This window comes from Rutidosis leptorrhynchoides, chromosome 4, assembly GCF_046630445.1.
Source record: "Rutidosis leptorrhynchoides isolate AG116_Rl617_1_P2 chromosome 4, CSIRO_AGI_Rlap_v1, whole genome shotgun sequence".
NCBI lineage: Eukaryota > Viridiplantae > Streptophyta > Magnoliopsida > Asterales > Asteraceae > Rutidosis > Rutidosis leptorrhynchoides.
Genome location: NC_092336.1, coordinates 516636837 through 516644181, shown reverse-complemented (window position 1 = coordinate 516644181; position 7345 = coordinate 516636837).

Sequence of the window (7345 nt, the reverse complement as noted above, 5' to 3'; positions counted from 1 at the left end):
TATATATTTTTGGGCTGAGAATACATGCAATATATTTAAACGCAATGGATACAAGTACATACTTAATTCTACACTGAGTTTGAACCGAAAATCCCATAGCTTTGGTAACTAGTAACTGCCGGTTATAAGAACTGGTGGGCGCGAGTAGTAGTATATGGATCCATAGGGCTTGACATCCCCGTCCGAGCTAGAGCACTGGCCTTTTAACGGACGTATGCTATTTGAGAAGCGTATACGTTGGTTTGCGTGTATTATTAAGATGATTATACAAAGGGTACAAATTATATATACGTTAAGTTTAGTTACCAGGGTGCTCAATCTTGTAGAATATTTTGATAAACGTTTCTGGATGAAACAACTGAAATCTTGTGATCCACTTTTATATACAGATTATACGAAACACTAAAACTATGAACTCACCAACCTTTGTGTTAACACTTGTTAGCATGTTTATTCTCAGGTTCTTAGAAGCCTTCCGCTGTTTGCTTATATGTTAGACAAGCTATGTGCATGGAGTCTTACATGACATACTTTATTCAAGGAAACGTTGCATTCACCAAATCATCACCATTTATCTTATTTTGACTGCATTGTCAACGAAAGTATTATTGTAAACCATTATTTACGGTGATTTTCTATATGTAAAAATCATCAGATGTTGAAAACTTTGAATTTAAATATTCATTTATGATATACCTTTTTCAAAACGAATGCAATGTTTATAAAACGTATCATATAGAGGTCAAATACCTCGCAATGAAATCGATGAATGACGTGTTCGTCCATATGGATTTGGAGCGATCGTCACACATAATAATAACTTAAATACGAGACATTAATTTAAAAAGGAAGAACATAGCTTACAGTGGTTATTTATCGCGTAGTGTTACACGGACAGAACTCTGACTTTAAAACCCGTAAATAACCGTTACATTACCTAATCTAAACTAATAAAAAACTAAACTAATTTATATTATATATATATATATATATATATATATATATATATATATATATATATATATATATATATATATATATATATATATATATATTATATTATATCAGAGAGAGAGATTGATAAAAAGGGGTAAAGAAATCGACCGAATGCTCGAGCTTTTATAGGCCAATTGTGTCCAGGGCTGCTCCGCGATCGTGGAGGTTTTACCCTATGCAGCTCCGCGATCGTGGAGGTTCAGAATCCAGCTCACCAATTGATTTAAACGTGGGCTGCTGAGTTTATTTTAATATATAATATAATATATATAATTTTATATAATTATATATATATTATATTATATTCTTGTGCATAGTTGACTTGTAATTTTAGTTCCATTGTCTCGTACGTTGATACTCGGTTTATGTCCCGGTTCCGGATTCTCGAACGTCTTTTCCTATGATTTAATATCTTGTACTTTGCGTTTTGCAACTTGTACTCTTGTCAATATTTAGACGTTATTCATCGATAAATTATACCACTTGGAGTGTAACTTATACGTTTGAGCATTTTGGATGTTTGCGTCTTCAAATCTTCATTTTTATCTTCCGTCTTCGCACTTATTTAATATAAACGATTACAACTTAAAAATAGAACAACTACAACTAAAAACTTTACATATTGGAAGGATATTTTGACTAAATATATGACCATTTGGAGCACTATCATCTAATCCTAGTGAAATCACAAATCTTCTATACTTGCTAGGTAACACCTTTAACCTTTCTATCCCTTCGAAAGATCTTAACTTAGATCAACTTGTCTTCACCTTGGACAAGCATTAATCCCCAATGGAATTAATCAACTTCCTAGTTCCCATTAAGGAAGATTGATCACTAAGTTACCTAATGCTACTATTACAAGATACAAGATTCACCCACTCATAGTTCTTTAATAGGTTACACCAACTTAATTCCTAATGGAATTGATTAAGTTCCTATATCCTTTAAGGAACTTGAATCATAAAGCAAGATGGTGTTTCCTATCACAAGAATCATTTAACTTCCTTGACCCCTTAAGGAAGTATCTTACAATGTAAACTTAAAGATACAATGATAAGCATGAAGTTTACAATCTAATTCTACTTAATGTATGTAGAATCTCTCTTTCCCTCTTATAATCTCTCCATGGATATTTGCTTGAGGCTCGGGAGATCAGTAGATATGTATTTGAAAGTGTTTTTGGAAAGAGGTAGTCTTCAAGTTTGGCAAATGTTGGTATATATAGGAAGAGAAAAATGCTGACAGAACCTGCGCGGCTCTCTGCACGGTCGACCGTGGATCGACCACACTCCCTGCTGTACTAAAAATAAATCCGTTATAGAGCCGTTGTAATCTGCATATTTTGGCCATTTTTCTTTGTTTGATGTCTGCAAAAAGATGCCAAAACATCTTGATACCCTTGACCATCATCTCTTACTTTGAATGCATTCAATGAAGTTGACATAAGCTTGCAAATGAGGAAAGTTCCATTGTCCTTCTCTTGTGTCATTGATTTCCTATTATGGTAAATGCTGAAACCTTGTCCCTTGTCAACCCCACAAAGCTCCAAACACAATAACCCATGTATGTAACACTTTGTCAATATTTGAATGGAAGTATATTGCCTCATTGGTTGCTTGCAACAAGCCAAATGAGACTAATTTAACTCTTGTGAAGAGTTTTGTCTTCATGACCCATTAACTTCCAAATAAGCTTAACTAGCACCTTAATCCATTGTCTTCTTCTTGATGGAAGTATCTTGCTAGTTAGAAGCTTGTTACATCCTTAGTTGACTAGTTTGAATCCAGTTGAACACTTTGTGACTAGCCTTGATTTAATTAAGCATACATACTTACATAATATACATACAAGTGATACTTAAGAGAAATGGGAGAACATCTCTTTAATTGGGACTTTAATGACCATCATTAGTATGTTTAAAAATGTTTAAGTAGTATTGTGTAACAAGATGTAAAAAGATATAACACTTATGTGTTAGCACTAATTTTACTCAAAACGTCATTAAGACTTTATTAAGTGAGATTAGTCGAAATTAGCGCTTTATGATAAAAACTCTTTTGGATATGAAAAGGGCATCAATTCTCAGTATGTTAAAAAAGGTTTCATAAATTATGGATGCCCGAAAGTGGTAGATCTTTGTTTGATTGAAAAGTTTAACAACAAAAATTGTGGCTTCAATCACGGTCAGCCGTATGGTCGACCGTGAAGCCAGTTTTCAAAACGATTTGAATTTTGGTTCGAAACTGGCAAAAGGCATCCACGGTCAGGCCTACGGTTGACCGTGGTGCAGTCGTGCATTTTTCAAATATTTTTGTTTCTAATGATTTGTGGTCTCTTGCTAGAGATCATGTAGGCTTGTGAACTTGTATTGTATACACATTGGTAAGCACTTGCCATTTAGTGTTATCATCAAAACAAGATGGTTAATATTTGAATATTATCATTGGATTACTAACCAACAATACGATTGTTTGAATAATTTTGTAAAACAGTATTTCATTTGAACGTTTTGAATATTTGAGAAAACTTACTCCACAAGACCTACAACGTCTTGTAACCGCGCATGCAGAAATACACGATTTTCGGGAATGTTGGGTAGTCTAGATTGCATGCATTGAGCATGGAAAAATTGCCCATATAGATAAAAAGATCATTATACAAGGAGCGATCATGGATACCCAACAATCATGTTAGAAGAAGTGACTTTGTATGACTTATGGATTTGGCATGCTTACATTGGACCCACCGGTTTAAACAACGACATCAATGTGCTTAATCAAACTGATTTATTTAACGAGCTACTTCAAGACACGGCACTACTTTGTAATTTTTCGGTAAGTGGGTATAATTTCAATAAAGGTTATTTTCTAACCGATGTGATATATCCTGAATGGTCGACGTTAGTTTAGTCTTTCAAAAGTCCGCACACCCGTGAAGCAGCAAAATTTCAAAAGTTTCAAGAATATGCCCGGAAAGATATTGAAAGGGCATTCAGAGTGTTTCAAGGTCGTTGGCAAATAATTAAAAACCCTTGTCGACAATTCTATGTCAAAAGAATCCGAAGAATCATGCACACTTGTGTTATATTACACAATATGAACACCGAAGACAACAAACGTGCAATGTGTGACCTTGAAGAAAATTATTGGCCGGCTCGTCATCCAAGAAAGTTAGTCGAGGAAAGGGTTCAAGCGCACATGCGCGTTAATAAAAAATTGCGAGATTCAACCATTCATCATCTACTACGACAAAAGTTCATTGAACACATTTGAAATCTTCCGGCGAATTTCCATATTCGACACGTGCCGCAAGTGGGACCTTCCAATACAACCGAAAATGATGATGAATATGAAAATGAAGACGAAACCGGGGACGAAAACAAAGACGAAGACGACGAAGAAAACGAAGACAATGACGATCAATGTGATGAAGATGGTGAGTAGTTTTATAGTTTTTAATTTATGTTTAAATTTATGTATTTTTTAATTATGTTTTTTTACATTATAAATGAAACCATATTCATGTTATTTATTAAAAGTGTTGTTTATTTATTTGTTAGTTAATAATAATAATAATAATAATAATAATAATACTAATAATAATAATAATAATAATAATAATATTAATAATATTAATAATAATATTAATAATAATAATATTAATATTTTTTTTTTGAGGAAGTATGTCATCGTTGGCAATGTGTGTTATGAAAGTGTCATGAGAGAAAGTGGTGAGGAAGTTGAGAGAGTAAGCTGATGTAGCGCTGAGATGACAGTAAGAAAGTATGTCATGGTTGAGAATAGTCTCGTAAGAAACTCAATTTCTATGAATATTTGTTGGACTATCATAGTTCTTTTTTGCATTTGTACTTCTAAAGCTATCAAAGAAAATTGAACATAACAAACATTTCAATTTTTTAGTATTATGTAATTGAAAAGTTAGCTCAAATTATTAACATACTTTGAGAACTCTTAGTTATCACAAATACTTTTAAATACACTTTCACGAGAACAAAAGTTCACTCATTATCATGGTTGAAAAAGACGCGAGACGGGGCCGAAACGGTAGCGACCTCAAAACGTCGCAACGAAAAAAACGGGGCCGAGACGGGGTCGAAACGGATGTTGACTAATGTTGACTTTTATATATATAAATATATATTTACACATAATTTAGAGCTAAAAACCCTTCGTTGACAAGTTTGTACCTATAATTGCTATTAGCGTTAATATAATACAAAATGAAATACTAAACTAAGTCAATTTTGATTGATTTGACCGACTTATGACAGATTTTAATAGAATTTCTGACTTTTGACCGGCTTTGACCCAATTTTTCCTGCATTTGACCTGACTTTTGACCGTTGACCGGCTTATAAGAAAACGGGACGGGGTCGAAACGGTTTAGTCACCAAAACGCCGCAACGGGCGTCGCAACGGACGCAACGGACGTCGTTTACAATAGTGCTCATTATTACTCGTATAAAACTATTTTGAGTATTTTCAAATGTATCTAATCTGTAATGTTATTTTTAATCCAATTAGTAAAGTCTATTTCTATTTGCATTTAGAAATATACTAGTGAGATGACCCATGAAATCACGAGTTTGTTTAAACGAAACAATTTAATAACATGCTTTAGGTATTAAGTGAATGTAAATGCTAAAGTCATTTATTTTAATGACCCGTTTGACTAAGAAACTTGTCCGTGACGCCCCGTACAAAATCATCGTGTACGATTCGTCAATAACAGAATCTTTACACGGTCAAATACTACATGCTATTTGAAAACCAGTTTCGCATTCATAAAAAGATAGCGTTTACAAAAGATAACGTGACACAAAGGTCATTACAAAGTCATTATTTGAAAATAACATAAGTTACGAATGCAAGATAAAAGTTCCATGATTGAGACATCTCTAAGTAATGCAGCGGAAATCTAACACGGCAGGTCCATAACAGCAAGTCTATAATACCAAGACAGCAAGTCTAACAGCGGAAGCAACATCGTCTAAGCACCTGAGAAATATACGCTTAAAAGTCAACACGAATGTTGGTGAGCTATAGTTTGTAATCAGTAAAGTAATGTAGACCACGAGTATTCAAAACAGTATGAAAAGTATATGTTTATCCGTGGGCACCCGGTAACTAACTTAACGTAATAGTAATACCCCCTAAAAGCACACTTGGCGAGTGTGTATGTCCTCGAAGTATCAAACACCCGTTAAATGCTAGCGTGACTAGCCCGAGTGGGGATGTCAAACCCTATGGATCCATCTCTAATATTCGCGTTCACCGGTTCAAAAACCAATGATTAAACGTTATCGTGCTAAGGGAAAAGTTTATGCCGTTATAACCTACACATGCAATAAGTTTAAGTACTCGTGCCTAGTAAGTAAAACGTAAAAAGCGCATGTATTCTCAGTCCCAAAAATAGTATAAGTAAAAAGGGAAGCTATAACTCACAGTGAATAAGCAGTAAAAGTCGATACGAAACGTATGCAGGTAGTAAGTCGGTCCGAAAGGTCGTCAACCTAAGTCAAAGGTTACTAGGTCAGTATGTTGTCCCCAAAAGTTAAAAAGTGAATAAATTAAGTTTGAGTGTCATCATCAACATCATCATTATCATCATCATTCATCAACACTACGGTAAGTTTAACAAGAATAGAGATCGAAACAAAAGGCTGACTTCGGACAGCTATTACGACCTCTATACAAATCAAAAAGATGCGTAGTCAGTGGCCATGGTTCTGTATGTGAGTTCTCTAACAAATGACCAATTTTCAGAACCTAACTCGTCTTCGTTTGACCGTGGTGACGGTTTAAGTGCGAGTAGGTCAGAAATTTCAGCACAACGTTACAAAGGCGTAGTGACTTTCGGAAGGCTATAAATCCTAAACCGTATATCGGATTAAGTCGAGGCCTAAACGAAAAGTCATCTAATCGAAACGAAATATCTGAAAATCAATTTTACATAAGCCCAGGAGTCTGATGAGACCCCAAAAATCAGCAAACAAGTGCTCCAGTGAGGTTCTTAGTGCTTGATGCTCATCACGGTTCTCATCCTTGATGCTTGTAAGCTTCAAGTGTACAACTCTTTGATGTTTTAGCCTCAATTTGACCAAGGTTCAACCATCAACACACAAATAAGAGTAAAATCTATCATTCTACAAGTTTTGAACATCAAGATTGCCTCTTTATTGCATAAATCCAATAAAGCTTCAACCTTTATCCATTTTACACAAGTTTATGCATCTACATCATGTGAGATGATAAAGACTTGATCTTTATCATCACAACAAACACAAAAAGGTTCCAAGTAAGTGAGATCTACAATAATAACTTAG